A 17,006-nucleotide genomic window follows, 5' to 3' on the forward strand; every position below is an offset into this window, starting at 1 on the left:
CTTGAACATAGATATAATTGTCTTTCCCATAACCAAAGCAAAGTGGAGTTCCCTCTTTTTCAACAGATAACCAATAATCAAGTTTCTTTTCTACTTCATCAGGTTCTAGTCTTTCCTTCAACTGCAATATACAATTTTTAGTTAGTAATTTTTATATATAAATAACAGTCATTTATATAGGACTTGTTGTAAATCTATATATATATATGAAACACCAGTTTTTAACGGTAACTTTTTACCGCCAGATTTTCTCTCTCCTTCTATCACTCATTTTATCACACTTTCTCTCTCCTAACTCTCTCTCATCTTCTTACACGTTCTCTCACCATCTTCATTATATGATTTTTACCAAATTTTATCTCACTTCTCTTTTTCCTTTTGATTATTTTCTAGAAATTATCAAATTTGTTTCGTGAAAAATATTCAATATGGATGTTAAATTAAAGATCATGACAATATCTTTAATTTGATGTAAAAATTATATTTAAAAAAATTGACATAAAAAAGTTATAATAGTTTGAAATCATAAAATTAATTTATCCTCTCTCCTCTCTCCTCTTTCCTCTCTCCACTCTCCACTCTCCACTCTTTTTTCTTTAATATTGAAGTCACGTTAGTATTTTTTTTTAAATCATATTAGCTCATTTCAAAGCTCTTCAATTTAAAAGTATTGTTTTTAAAGTAGAATTTAAATTAATTTAATATAAATTTATAGTTGAATAATAAATTATATCATCTTAAAAATTATATTTCAGATATGGTTTAAATTTATTAAATCTTTAATTATGTTTGTATTGTTTTTTATATTTATTTGTATTAACATATCTACTATTACTATTTTTAATTAAATATTAAATTAGATTTACATTTACTATATATTAAGCATCAAAATGGCTCATTGAAAAATTATTAATTGGAGAATCAGTATTGCTACTATTTAAAAATAAAAAAAAATTGAACTGCTTAATTTTATAGTAGCACGTCTATTTAAATTTAAAAAGATCATGTATATTACTTAAAAATGAATGACAATTATATCATGTTCAACCCATGTTTTTCCACTAATCGATTGATAAAAAAAATATATTTGTTTGTAAAGCAACACAAATTAAAATTTAAATGCATATAAAGATAAATATTGTCATATTTATTCAAATTACTTGGCACATATAAACTTACAACTCATCAATAACACCATTATTGAAATAATCTATATATAATACTCCCTCCGTCCCAACGAAAGCGGTGCTCTTCTTTTCGCCACGGGATTTAAAGAGAATAAGATCGTAGTGTAAAAATGTGTAAAGGTGTGTGGGGCCACATTGTTTGTAGTGTAAAATTATTACCAAAAAAGAAAATGCACCATTTTCGTTGGGACGACTTAAAAAGGAATACGCACCGCTTTCATTGGGACGGAGGGAGTATAAAAAAGGAGTTTGTTTACCTCCAATTTTTCTCTCTACTCATAAACTTTCCCTTCAAATTTTATATCTTTTTTATAATTCTTTTGAAAAAATCATTAATTTCTATTATAAAAATAATGAAAATGGATGTTAAATTTGAGATTATTAAGTTATGATCGATTAAAATATTAAAATTAATTTTTGTTCGCTCTCATTTATCTATAATGTTGAATATTGTACTCTATTTTCATTGTATTTTCGTTTATTGGTGACAAACATAAGCATATGTCATTTTTTTCCTTTTAAAAAAGTTTACATGATTTTTAAATATAATTATTTAAACTACAATAATTTTTAATGCAATTAAGGAGGAGGAAATTTGTATTAATTTTAATATGAATTTGTAAATAAAATATTAGTTATATATCTTAAAATTAGAATTTAAAATATTAGTATATATTAATTTATTTATGTGTACAAATTATTTATTTATTTATATAACAATTTAATAATACACGATTTGGACTTTTACGAGCCAAAATTATTATATTAAATGACGGCTATTAATTTAGTTATATTAATGCTTTAGTGTAATCGTAACCCGTGCATCGCACGGGAGAGCGTACTAGTTGTGAATTATATGTCAGTTAGTTCACAACCAATTCTAGTGTATATTGTGAATTCAACCTATAAAGCTTCAATTCACAACCAATTCCACTGTCTCTTCTCAATTCAAGCTTTATTTGTTGTGAATTTAAGGTTTTTCATATGAATTCACAACCAACAGAAACATCAGCTGTGAATTTGACAATCTTTACATCTTGTGTTTGTGTATTTAAGCTTATAAGCTTCAATTCACAACAATTGTGAATTATACAACAACAGTTCATTACTTCAGAACATATAAAACACACAAATCTGTAAAATTAATCAACTGTTTTACAATTTTGACTTGACAACCTTTATATCTTGAATTCACAACCAACATAAAACACAGGAGTTTTGGTTGTGAATTCATTTTATGGTATGTGGCATTCCAGACCTAGATCAGAAAGTGATCCATTGGCACGAGGAAATGTTCCCACTTCAATGAATTCACAATTATTGTTGGTTGTGAATTGCCTGTAAATGTTGGTTGTGAATTATAAATCACTTAATTCACAACCAACTCTACTGTCTGTTGTGAATTAAAGCTATAAAGCTTCAATTCACAACCAACAGAAATGATTGTTGTTAAATATAGATCATTTTTCTTACATGCTATAATTTGAACAATTTATAACTCCTATACATGCTAAATCATAATAAGCAATGAATAAATCTTGTTTCAGTATTTTATTTTAATTTACCTCTCCCGTCACCTCTGTTATAAGAGAGTTTGTTCTGTTGCAGTTAAACTTGAGAATTCTTGGGTATATGTTCTGTTCCTTTGGATGGCCACATGTAATCCCCAGTTGTGGAATTACCAAGTATATCCAAGCCTGTGAATGAAACAAAGTTATCAGTATTTCAAGTAAATGAATTAATTTTATAGTTTAAAATAGTATTATAAACAGAAGCATACCATGAAAGCTGTTGAGAATCCAAAAAAATGTATTCCTTCCAATTTGTCTTTGTCTTTTGCTGATCTGGGTGTTGCAGTTGTCTTTATTTTTCTCATGTACTGGAGTAAGTTCTGGTAGCTGTAGCTGCCCCATGGAAATCTTTCCCACTCGTTCTCCTTTTCGACTAGCACCCACAACCATGGATCAGTCATCGTCTTCTTTGGCTCCAGTCCAAGTAGCACATAGTAGACAAACAGTAGCTTTGCAACTTTCACATCATCCATTGGATTGTTTGATATTTTTCCTTCGACAAACATCTCTTTCAAACTGTCAACCGTCATTGGCTTGTTATAGAATTTCCTTGTGAATAACGAGTCTGGTGGAATCACTTCATTGCCGTCATTGTTGAAACTTGATGCTCCAAATCTTAGTCCAGTTATTAATGCAAACTCAGACCTTGTAAAACGCAGCCTTTTTCCATTTATCAGAAAACTCAACTCATCATCGTCATCTCCAAATTTGAGCTCCCTTGCAATTACATACATAATTGCGCTGCCACATTTCCTTATAACGTCTGGCAGCAACAAGTAACGCCCAAAGCATGACTTTTTGAACTTGTTTTCTGCCGCTGATCCTCTAAGCTTCAAAACCGATTGAATTACGCCAACTATTCCTTCTTTGCAATAGAAATTTATTTTGCATTTTACATCTTTCATAGTAGGTCTTTTGTAGATCCAATTGTTCTGTGAAAATCAAAGTAAACTAGTATTAGTACATTTTCTTATCAAAGTAGAATGTGTTAACAAAATAGTTGTAAAATATTGTTCAACTATATTTTATAAGCTTGAATTCACAACATTAACTATTGTTAGTTGTGAATACATTTTAAAGTACGTGGCATTCCAGACCTAGATCACAAATTGATCCTTTGGCACGAGGAAATGTTCCAGCCTATATACCATTTCAATGTATTCACAAATATAGTATCTGTGAATTCAATTTATTAATCTTCATTTCAAGAACAATATTTAGGCCTTTTGCTTGTGAATAGGAGATTTAAATCTCCAATGCATAACTAAAGTGTAGGTTTTTCAATCTGTATTTCACAAACAACAGAAGGTATAGTTTTGCCTTCTTTCTTTTATGAATTCACAATAGATTTAATTCATATAAATATAATTCACAACCAGACCCTAGGTTTTGATTCACAACCAAAAGCCTTGGGCTATATACCAACAAATTATAATTCACAATCAATAGTTCTAGGTTTTAATTCACAACCAAGACTCGAATTCACAACCAAAAGCCCTATGTTTTAATTCACAACCAAAAGTGAAACTCGAATTCACAACCAAAAGCCCTAGGTTTTAATTCACAACCAAGACTCAAATTCACAACCAAAAGCCCTAAGTTTTAATTCACAACAAAAAGCCTACAAGCTTGAATTCACAACCAAAAGCCCTAGAAACTTGAATTCACAACCAAGACTGGAACAGTAGTGTTTTTCTTATTTTCACAACCAATAGATAGTGCTTTTCGTTGTGAATTGAAGCTATGAGTCTTCATTTCACAACTAAAAGCCCTACTTAGGTTTTGTGAATTCTAGAACAGTTTTAAGTAGATTGATTACAGAAAGTTGGAAGAACAACTATAATATGATAATATTGTCAATTATTCGAAATTTGATCTTGTCGCAGCCCGCCGCCTAGCCATTGATAGCGTAGACCGGGTATCGATACGACTAAATGAAAGTAGGAAACGAAGGCTGGAAAACTAATCTCGTCTTTGTGCGGAAGCGTAAATAACTCGTAACAATTTTAACATTCTTCTAGATTATAAACATTGGCATTTCTATAAAGGTCAAGCATCGGAATTTTGGGTTAACATAAACAAAAGGTCGTAATTCAAACCTGTACAAGGATTCTAATATATATACAGAGTTACACAACAAAAGGTGATCGAACTATATGTATGGAGACATATAGCCGAGAGTATATTTCTTAACTAAGCCAAGAATGACTTCAAAACATCATGCTGCCATAGAGGCGGAAAAGCATCAAAAGGTGATCACTCGAAACAACGATCCCTACCAACACCATACCATCCTCCGACCATGCTTAACCTGCACATTTAGAAATATATGCAGGGCGTGAGTACATAATACTTAGTGGGCAGGCGCCGAAAGACAAGAAAAGTGCTCTTAGAGCTATATGTTTGAAGCTTGCCATAACATCAGCAATGCACAGAAAAATTAAGTTAACGTCAAAGAGGCTGTGTATGCAGTTTTCATAATCAAACATCATATAAAAGTGTCTGCAGACAAATAATCAACAAGTATGTACCGCATCTACAAATTATCATCATCAAGGTACTGAGAAGTAGGCCTCCTTCTCAAGCACCGTGACCGGCCGACCCGAAGACGGCTCACAGTCACCTCTGTGTACACAACCCCGCTTGTGGCAGGATCCGAATTCGTCTCATCAGTAGAGGGTAACACACAAGTTCATCATTAGAAATATTGGCAAGTCAAACAGTTCATAAGCATCATTTTAACTCAACATTTGGTAAAGCTCATAACATCAATAATTCATTTTAGAAAACTCGGTAATTTCATACTCATCATATTCTCAACATACTGCCCACCTGTAGTAACTTGGCGTGTTGCAGGTGGTATCTCAGAGAGATCTTTACTTGCGTCCCCGACTGGTCTCTGTAGTTGCGAGGAATATGTTAGAAACTTCCTCACAAAAAGCTTTAACCTTAATCCTATATAACAAAACTCTAATCTTATTCTCAACCTAACTCTTAAAGGCTAGACTAAGGGCAATCAGGCACATAAGCATGCATACACACTTAAGCACATAACTCACTTAAAAACATATCACAAATAAGAAACATAAGTTGAATCGGAGACCAGAGCAGAGGAATGCTCGGTGGTCAGAGTGGAAAAACTCAGTCGAGTAGAGCGGGGTAGCTCGGTGAAACAGCGGAGAAATGCTTGCCAGGGCAGAGGAATCAACTTGCCCGGGCAGCGAAATCATGAACTCTCTGGCAGAGCAATGGAGAAATGCCAGAGGAATGGAGAACTCTCTGTCGCCAGAGGAGTCAAACGTCAGAGGAGTCAAATATCAGAGGACTCAATCGTCAGAGGAGTCGAATATCAGAGGACTCAATCGTCAGAGGAGTCGAATATCAGAGGAATCACACTTCAGAGGAATCAACTCCAGAGGAATCAACTCCAGAGGAATCAAACTCCAGAGGAATCGCGCTCAGAGGAATCACGCTCAGAGGAATCGAACTCTGAGGAAAAGAACTCGCTGGCAGGGCAGCGAGGAAATGAATTCTCTGTGATACCCCGGGAAAACATCTTCCCTGGCAAACTTGGGAAAACGATTTCTCTGGCATGCCAGCGGGAAAACGAATTCTCTGGCATGCCCGAGAAATGACTTCTCGGTTCGAGAACAAAGCTCAAGGCAGAACAGTGCCCTAAAGAGCAACTCGAAAAACTCGTCAACTTTGTCATCCTCAAAAATCATCAAACACTCAAAAACATCAAAACTTAGCATGCATCAACATAACTCACTCAAGAACTCTACAAACTCAAAATCATCAAAGACATTTACTCCTTCATACATCCTTACTCCACACCAAAACATCATACAAGACTTCACTAAACAGATTTTTCCCAAAATCACATATCAAACTCATTTTGTAAAAACTCCATCTCCAGACTCAGTTTTGCAAAAACTCATACTCAAGACTAAATTTTGTAAAACACATGCTAATCACTTCAAAACATCACATAACACACAGGACAACACATATAACACATCTCGACTTGGTTTTAAGAAAATAAGGATTTTTACAGGGCACAAACCCAAGTTTTTTCGAAAATGAAGGAAAGAGAAGAGGGGAAGTTTCTCATGCTTAAAACATCTTAAAACTCACATAAATCACCACATACTCCTCTCAAACAAGTCTAGACTCCAAAAACAGAATACTTACGCAAAGAGTTTCAAGAAAAAGACGTCTTTTCTCGATTTCTTCCGGTTAGAATTCAACAAATCTTCTTGAAACAAACGTGGAAAGTGTTTAATACTCGATTTAGCGGAGTATTTGGTTCCAGTTGTGACTGGTGAAGCTTTGAGCTTAGTCTCCAATGGAGGAGAGAGAAAAATTGTGAGAGAGAGGGAAGAAGTTGAAGGGCTGAGACTGATGAGAAATGACGGAGAGAGAGAGACGCTTCGGTTTTTAACAATATTCTTATCCCAAAGGATTAGAAGCATTAAATGCGTGAATAGTGAATTGTCTCCCCTTAATCAGCAAGTCTCATCCGGCTAATCACACATGTGGGAAAAGGAATTATAAATAAGATTGTGAGTGTAGGGGTGTGCGACGGCAATAAAATCATATAAGCCAAGATTTTGAAAATCATACTGACTCAAATAACATAAGTGCGCACATAACATCTAAATCATATAACATCAAACAAATAACTCACAAAATTATCACATTATAACAGATCATCACTCGCCATTAATCTAATGGTCATTCTAGCTTAATCCTCTCTATAGAAATTCTCAATTACTACTTCAACTCTATCTCTCGTTCTTCATCTCAACTCGAAAACAAACATCTCCATCTCAATCTAGCATCATTCTCAATTATCATAACATCTCTATCTTACTCATATCACCATCCATCGATAACTTCCTCACGACTATAGTCCGTTAGTCTTTAACTCTCGATAGTATTTCGATACTATTGAAAGGTAACTAAATACGGGGTGTTACAGATCTACATCTACAACATCTAAAATATTTATAAACAAAAATACCTACATTTTTCAAAAAACCATTACAACAGTTACATGCATGCTAAGAACTTGCGATTATATCAAACAATTCATGATTTATGTGTAATACCCGGGCTTTTGATGACGTGTTTAATTGCTTAAGTTTGAGTAATTAGGGTATAGATCCCTTGTTTGATTTACTTTGTAAAGAGATGAGGAGTTATATGAAGTTCCCTTGTTATTTTTAAGATGTTGAGATGTTCTTTTGATGATGTTTGGATGATGTGAGATTTTATATCCGAAATTGAGTTTGAGTATTCGAATAATTCGAGATAATTATTTGAATGAGAACGGTGAACTCGGAAGTGAGATCTGAGTCCGTTAAGACGTTTTTGAAAATTTTGACTTTTTGACGATGAATAGTAAAATACTGCTATTTCGTCTTTTTGTCGACTTTCAAAATCTTACGTGCACGTCGTCGAAAAATATTCTTAGTTTTTCGATACGAGTCCAATAATGAAAGTTTTTATTTTTGGACGACGAGTGAATAGTGAACTAGATTTTCTCGATAAACGAACCGAGCTCGTTTATCAGAATTTCGAGAACGAGCTTGTGTTTTCTATATTTATATAGAATTACGAGTGCAATGAAAGTGAGTAGAGGTTGAGAGGGCGAGTAACGAAGAGTATGGGTAGTTAATCGTTAAAACGAGACGAAACGAGATATTTAACGACTAACGGGTTAATATCCTAAATATCTAACCTACCCTACCCCTAACCACCCCCCAACTGCCCACTATCCCTCTATCTCACCTAACTCACGCTATATCAGCCCACACCACACACACAACTCACATATTCACACACACAACACCTAAAACACACACTACACACGCCATTTTCCATTTAAGCTTGGACGGAGCTTTTGACCTCCGATTTGAGCACCGAGACGAGCGCCGATCATCTTTTCGATCACGTATCTAAGTAGGTAAGATCTCTACCTACGTTTTGATGGTTTTATTTTCGATTTTCGTCGACGTCGAAAAACGTCGATTCTCGACTTTATTTTGAAACGACGTCGGATCGTCGTGAAATTTTAGTATGTTGTTCTTGGGTAGATGTTGAGCATGTTTAATGAAGGGAGTAAGAACGGAACGAACCGTAGCTATGAAACCCATGAGGGCAGCCCCGTTTTTCACATATTAGCTTGTCTTTCGATTTTTGTTTGATCGTTTTGACTTGATATTTGTGCTTAGGGGTATGCTAGAATCGATATATATTAAATTCGTATTTTTCCAAGCATGAAAATTGTATAAGTTTTTAGAGTATGATTATTTAAATTCGTGAAGTTTGGGACGTTGCATAATGAATATTATTGCGTATATGTGTTCTACGATATCACATGAGCATGCTAATTGATTTACAATTTATGGATGATAATTGTTGAACGAAATTAAAACTGGAATTCTGTCAAAATTTTACAGCAGTTTCAAGCTTATGTTTCGATGAGTTTTCATTGCTTGATGGCTCTGAAATTTTAGTATGTTTATCTATGATATGTGTATTTCGTTGCTGCAAAATTTCATGTCTTTTGGATGATGTTTGCTATTTTAAAGATATTTTGAAAAATCCTTGACAGAATCTGTCAACTATTGGTAGACTTCACAAAAATGTTTATATCTATTAATCCATGAAGGATTTTGCATCACCGTTTTTTTTAAACGAAACTAGACTTCAATACTTTTCTAAAAACATAAGATTTCGATTTTTATGACCTCTGAAACAGAGCAGTTTATTATTTCAAAAATGCCCTGTTCTGCTGTCATATTTGTCCAACAGTAAAAGTGTATGAGTTTCATTGTTTATTTGGCAGATCATATGAACGTTTTCTCTTGTGAAATTTTAACCAAATCTTCAAGGATACCTTTAGTTTTGGATGATTAAATTTGATGGAATTTTATTAAGGTTTGCCTTGGTTTCTAATGGCCTAAACAAAATTGGCAGAAACTGTCAATCTTTGACAGACTGCACTAAAAGAGCAATATCTCCAAAAAACCTTTAACCTTTTTGGTTAACTACCATTTTTAGAGTGAACTACACTTCATGAAGTTTTTGAGATCAATTGGTATGAGAGTTTATGATGATTGAGTTGGTTGTTATGAATTTTTAAAGATGACACAAAAACAGCAAAACTTTCTAGAAAACAACTTGATTATATTTATTTTGATGGATGATACGATATGACTAAATGGTGTGAGTTGTGAGAGTTATGATTAACGCACATAAATGTTGGTATCTGACACTCGAACAATTGGTGTCGAGTATAAATGATAGTTTACTGATAAAGAGTTTTGATGATTTTGAATTGTTTGGTTTGCGTTGAAAAGATGTCAAGATGTTAAGTTTTGAGTCGAGAGACGAGTTCACGTAGTGAGATTCACGCGTTGAAATCTCGTGGTTGACATTATATATGAATAGGTCATGCCGAAATTTTTAGTGAAATTAGGATTTGAGCATAGTCAATTCTTGTTGAACCGTGACTCAAATACATGCCTAATGGATAGTTTAACTTCTAATTGGTTAATTAGACGAGATGAGAGCGAATAGATCTGCTAAGAAAGTGGACTTTTCGATGTGTTAAATATTTCTTTTAATTGAAGAGCTGCTAATTATAACATAAGGATGTTATAATTAATGAGTAATGACGAGAGATAATAATTGTTATATTGATTAACAATCAAGAGAGATGAACATTAGAGATACTAATGTTTCATAAAAGAGATTAGATTATTGATCGAGGTTTCTTTTATAACTTCTCATCAATTCTTCATAACAATGAAGGTCCTTTTGGGAAGTAACGACTTGAGGGAGAGAGTGACGTTACTCATTGATACAGAGACACAACGAGGTGGGCATTACTTTAACTATACGTATATAGAGATCCCCTGCGTGTCGTAGGCCTCTTATACGAATGAATGCATGAGATGATTTAACTGTTAATTTCAGTTTCATATATATATCAAATGAGTTTAAATGTTACGTTCAAGCAAGTTATTTCATGACAAAATCTTTGAGTTAAAGTTATTTCAAGTATTGTCTTTCCATAAAATGTTTAAATTTTAGTATGATATCTATCTGCTTTGGCTTTGCCAATGATGCAATCGAATTCGGGTCCTGAGCAGTTGATAGCTATCCTGCCTTGACTAGTGTACACCAGTGACCGTGAGTCATCTAGCGGGTTGGCCGGTCAAGTGACCGTGAGAGGTGGCCACCTCTCCGGCACACAGTTTCAGATATGATAGATTACAAAGAACTTAGTCTGATCAGACGAACTTTAAGAATCACAAATGAACTTAGTAAGCTTGGGCCTTTTTAGCGAAAAACTCCCTTGCTGTACTGTTTATGATGGCATGACAATTTACAATTTTGAAGCATGTATTTTTATACCTAGGCATACGTGCCCACTGAGTGCTTTTGTACTCAGCCCTGCATATGTTTTCTAAATGTGCAGGTTGAACTGATGTGATGATGGTGCTGCAATGAGCGGAGTCTCCAGGGTTGTTAATAAATAGTTAACCTGTCTAGAATATGTCTTCATACATATGTCTAGCTACTTTCCGCTGCAAGATGTTGTTGATGTTATAGTATGTTATGTCATACTTTGAGTCTTAAGAGAATGGTTTCATACGATGTATAACTTGATTAATGATATTAATTAAGTTTTATGCTGTCTTTCATAGACTGTTTTCAATTGAGTATTAATGAATAAAAATGACGAGTTTTATTAAGATGAGTAAGTTTTACGGCTATAAATGACGCCCCTTTTCTTCCCCTTCTTCTTTAACCCCATCCCTAGTCGTGGATCACTCGGCCTAACTATCCATAGTTAGGGCGGGCTGTGACAGAGTGGTATCAGAGCGAAGGTTAAGCTCTGAATTAGAAGTCTTGAGTTTAGTCTAGAATGAGTCACTAGACTAATAGTTATTAACAACCGTGAGCTCAGCACACCATCACACCAGGCTCAACGAGGTATGTAAAATTTCAAAGTTTATTTGACGTTAAATTTTGAAGAGCACGATGTTGAGGTTATATGATGAGTTATGATGTTATGCTTTGAAGATGCATAGTTTGAGTTTGAGGATTACAACATGATTAATAATGAGTTATTATGTTGTAAGAGCATATGTTGACGTTACATGATGAATCATGAGAGCGTTTATATCATATGATGTTATATGATTGAGGATGCATAATTATGAGTTATGATGTGATGTATTTGAGATGTTTTGTGATGAGAATTGTTTGAGCAGTTGTGATAAGTCACAATGATTTAGATGAAGGAATCTAATGTCATTGTTAAGAGAGATTTTCTACTAAGTAGAAGGATGAAATGAGAACTTAGAGCTAAAGCTTGAGAGAATTAGCAATTGCTTTAAGTACTTGTTTGTATGAGTTATGAGTTTGAGTTATGAGCTTGAGTATAATAGCATGATTAATGATGAGTTATTAACATGCTGCAATGAGATATTGTACGATATGTTTGAGATGTTTTATGACGCGAGTTTTGCTCACGCAACCTTAATGGTACTTGAGGAGGTATCATGAGCCATAGTCTTTGGAGATGGCTTTGAGAGAGAATTGTTGAGTTGTCTTACTGAGTCACGATGATTTAGATTGAGGGATCTAATATCATTATTTAGAGAGGTTACCTACTATGTAAAGATGGGACGAGACGAGAATTTAGATGTTTTGAGCTTGAGTTTTAAGAGAACAGTACTACTTAGTAGGAGTTTTGCTAAGTTATGTTTTGTTTATTTCTGTTGCTGGAGCCAAGTAGAGTTAGTACCTAGAATCACCTTTAAGTTCTCCTTATAGGTTGGCCAGGACTGTTGGCACTGCACGAAAGTGGACTGTTGTGAGATCGAACTCAGGAAAGATCGGATACGAGGACGAGGCGTACAGTATGTGGTACAGAGATACCCTAGCAGATTTTCAAACACATGTTCATAGACTATGAAAGGATGAAAGCCTTATGGTTGTTACTAGACTGGATGGCATCGTGCACCTAGTCCCCGTGCTACCAATCGAGTGGTAGGATTGAGCAAGGAAGAAAGCCACTCAATATGATGGGACATGTCGTCTTGAGCATTGGACCCACAGGAGATGGGATTTGTTACAGATACCCAGATTTTCTATGCGGATCTACTGACCGGATGCTTGTTTTCTACCAGGGACTCTAGAAGAGTATAGTAGATATCGAGTCGATCCTTGAGTATCAGTTACCAAAGATGATAAAATGATAAACGATAATGAGGATGAGAAGTAGCCGAGGAGGGCTAGAGTTGATGAGGATGAGAAGAGAAGTCGATGTAGGCTAGAGCTAAGGATGATTTTGAGAGTATGCGCGGTACACCCTCGTTTTTGATTAGTTGCAATTACATTGCGATGTATATAACTTACTTAGGAGATACTGGTACTTGAGATTTTGACATGATGATAGATAAGCATGCGAATTTAGTACCCTACTGATGTTAAATAGATGGATGTTCCTAGTGTGCTAAAGTAGCAACTAGATGAGTTAACTGGTAGCAATTACTGTAAGAGGTCCAGACCGAGACATAGTACTATTAATGGTGTCGGTTTAGAAGGGACATTACGATAGATACTATGGTTTTTGTAGGGTTTAAATAACCCCTTTATGTAAGTCCTCTAAAAAGAGGCATTCTACTGATGGATATATTAGGTTGACCAGACTGGTCTTTTTGTTAACATTTCGTGAGTGCTTATTGCCTTACAGATGAATGTTAAGGTGACCGTGAGGGTTTCCTTAAAGTTGAGTTAGTAAATTGAACTTGAGTTTCGAGGATGCTTAGAGCGTTGGTCGAGTTGAGTTTTCCTTTTGTGATTTCAAAAATGCCTCAAATATGTCATCAAGAGTGTGATGTGAAGGATAGGCGGGATAATACTCCGCCACCACCACCGCAACATGAGAGGAGAGTAAAAAAATATTGAACTTTCGAAACAAGAGTCTAGAACATAGGACCCTGAGTTTAAGCTTTTAGCTTGCTGGTGTGAACTTAAGTTTTGTTATGTATAGTATGTTGAGGGTTTAGAAGATACAGAATTTCCAAGTTCGGGATAGTATATCCCGTGTGACTGGGGAGTGATTATGTTGGACCTGGCCAGTCCGCATGATCCAAATCTCAGTAGACGTGTTTTGGGTTTATAAACCCATGTGTTTCAACTTTCGGTTGAAAAGCCAGATGGGTTCTTACTCTAGGTCATTTTTGTTCGACCTGGTAGTTACTTCATTCTACCCTCGGGTCATTCATTTGAGTCTCTTGAACAATTTTGTTTGCAACAATTTGTTTTGATGTCATTCTAGGGTTGAACCCTTACAACTTTTGAGTTATCCTAGTAGATTCTTTTGATGTATAAGACTAGTGAGAGGCACGTCAGAGGACTTTAACACCTGAGCAACTGGCAAACTACACTTGAGAACAATTGAAGACTACTCTTGAGAAGTATGTACAGAGGAGTACAGTAAGCAGCGAGAGGCTGATTATCGAAGTTTGATGCAAGGAAAGAAATCGGTTGTAGAGTATAATCGAGAATTCTGTGAGCTAACACGTTCGCTCATCAGAAGATGGATACTGATGAAGAGATGTCTGAGTTTTAAGTGCTGGTTTAAGGCAGGACTTTAAGGTAGTATGGGCAAGTTATTGGATGCACCAGTTAGAATCCTGTTTAATACAGGAGCTTCGCATTCTTTAATTGGTTGAAGCATGTTACCTTCAAACTCGAACCAAAACAAGCTAGTCCCGAGTTGAGAGTAATCACTCCTGTAGGAAGAGCTACTACAGTTTCTCACATGATTTCTAACTTAGAGCTTGAGTTAGGATTCCTAAAGATGAAAGCAAGAACCTTGCACTTAATGCCTATGTGGAACGTAGACATTATTCTAAGGATGGAATGGTTAGCAGAGAACTTTGGCCCGATTGATTGTAAGAAGAGACAGATAACTTTCCAACCACCTGGGAAGGAACAGACATGTTTTCACGACATTGATAGAAAGAAGAGAATTTCAATCATTTCGGCACTTCAGGCATCGAAATTGGTAAAGAAGAAAGGAGCACAAGCTTACCTAGTTTACTTGAATGATGAAGGAGAATCAAGTAAAAACTTTGAGGATGTAGTAGTGGTAAGGGAATATAGAGATGTATTTCCCGAGGTCTTACCAGGATTGCCACCAACAAGATAGTTGGAGTTCACTATCGACCTAGAACCTGGATCAGCACTAGTGTCGAAGGCACCCTATAGAATGGCGCCTAAGGAGCTACAAGAGCTGAAGATTCAGCTACAAGAATTGCTCAAGTTAGGTTTTATTAGACGTAGTGTAACCCCGTGGGGAGCACCAGTCCTTTTTGTCAAAAGAAGGATGACACGTTGAGAATGTGCATAGATTATCGAGAGCTGAATAAATTGACACTCAAGAACAAATATCCTTTGTCGAGGATAGATGACTTGTTTGATCAATTACGAGGAGCGAGTTTTTCTTGAAAGTTGACTTGAGATCATATTACCACCAGTTCAAATTTTGACAGAATGATATACCTAAGACAGCTTTTCAAATGAGGTATGAGCACTATGAGTTCATAGTTATGCCATTCGGTTTGACGAAGGCACCAGTAGTTTTCATGGATCACATGAATTGAGTTTTCATCAATAACTGGATAAATTTGTCCTAGTTTTCATAGATGATATTCTCATCTATTCGAAGAATGAGCAGGAGCTCCAAAACATTTGAAAACGATGTTGGAAACACTAAGAGTTGAGAAGCTTTTTGCCAAATTCACCAAGTGCGAGTTTTGGTTGAACAAAGTAACTTTACTAGGACATGTTATATCATCTGAAGGAATTAAAGTTGACCCCGTCAAGGTACAAGTTGTACATGAGTAAAGATCACCAACTACGCCTAACGAGATTCGCAACTTTTTAGGTTTAGCAGGATACTATCAGAGGTTTATTAAAGGATTTTCCATGATAGCAAGACCGAGAAAAGAAGTTAAGTACAATTGGAAAGAGGAGTGTAAAGAGAGTTTTTAAGAGCTTAAAGGAAATTGACTATAGCACCAGTGCTGATAGTCCTAGAAATGGATAAAGAGTATACCATCTACGCAGATGCGTTAAAGAGTGGGCTAGGATGTGTTTTGATGCAAGAAGAAAGAGTTATAGTCTATGCATCACGATAACTTAGACCCCACGAGATAAATTATCCAACGCATGATTTAGAGCTTGCAGCCGTTGTGCATGCCCTGAAAATTTGGAGACATCATCTCTACGGAGTTAGATGTGAGATTTTCACGGACCACAAAACTTTGAAATACTTTTTCAAGCATAAGGATATTAACATGAGGCAAATGAGATGGCTCGAATTAGTAAAGGATGTTAACTGCGACAATAACTATCACCCTGGCAAGGCCAATGTAGTAGCCGATGCATTGAGCCGAAAGGTCTCGTCAAAGTTAGGATGTCTTCTCACGAGAGAGGATGAGCTTATAAAGGACTTTGACAAGATGAGGATAGAGATGATAAAACCACCAGGGACGATAGCGAGTATTGTTGAGACGATGCCTAGTTTGAGGAAAATGGTGATTGAAGCACAAGGAAAGATGAGACAATGAACAAGTTACGAGAAAGGATAAGAGCAGGAGATCTCAAGAGCTACAAAAAAAAAAAAAAAAAAAAAAAATCAGACAATGCTATCTTATTTGAGGGGAGAAGATGCATTCCCCGCGATGATGAACTTAAGAATACGATCATGAGTGAGACTCATGACACGCCTTACACCGCCCACCCAGGAGGCACACAGATGTATCAGGTTGTGAAAAAAAAAAAAAAGAGATTTTTGTGGGACGGAATGAAACGAGACATAGCTTTGTTTGTAGAGCGATGCTTAGCTTGTCAGCAAGTGAAAGCATTACACCAACGACCCTATGGGAAGTTAAAACCGTTGGAGATTCCCGAGTAGAAATGGGATCACATAACGATGGATTTTGTGACAGCTTTACCCAAAAGTCAAAGAGAAAATACAGCAATTTGGGTGATTGTAGATCGACTAACAAAATCTGCACATTTCATACCGATCCTAATCACGTATGGACCAGATAAGTTAGCACAATTGTACGTTCGTGAGATTATAAGATTGCATTGAGTACCGGTGTAGATCACCTCAGAAAGAGAAAATAAATAAATTTCATCACAT

The 17,006-nt window shown here is 35.5% G+C and overlaps 1 long non-coding RNA gene across 1 annotated transcript; it reads left to right on the forward strand.

The window, feature by feature from the left end:
* The first annotated feature begins 8,572 nt into the window (after positions 1 to 8,572).
* Positions 8,573 to 11,478, forward strand: LOC131019421 (uncharacterized). The gene is made up of 3 exons (XR_009100256.1): positions 8,573 to 8,729; positions 10,583 to 10,649; positions 11,253 to 11,478. It is a non-coding gene; the product is annotated as an uncharacterized LOC131019421 (long non-coding RNA).
* The last annotated feature ends 5,528 nt before the right edge of the window (positions 11,479 to 17,006 follow it).

The sequence above is a fragment of the Salvia miltiorrhiza genome, chromosome 4 (assembly GCF_028751815.1).
Source record: "Salvia miltiorrhiza cultivar Shanhuang (shh) chromosome 4, IMPLAD_Smil_shh, whole genome shotgun sequence".
In the NCBI taxonomy this organism is placed as follows: Eukaryota; Viridiplantae; Streptophyta; class Magnoliopsida; order Lamiales; family Lamiaceae; genus Salvia; species Salvia miltiorrhiza.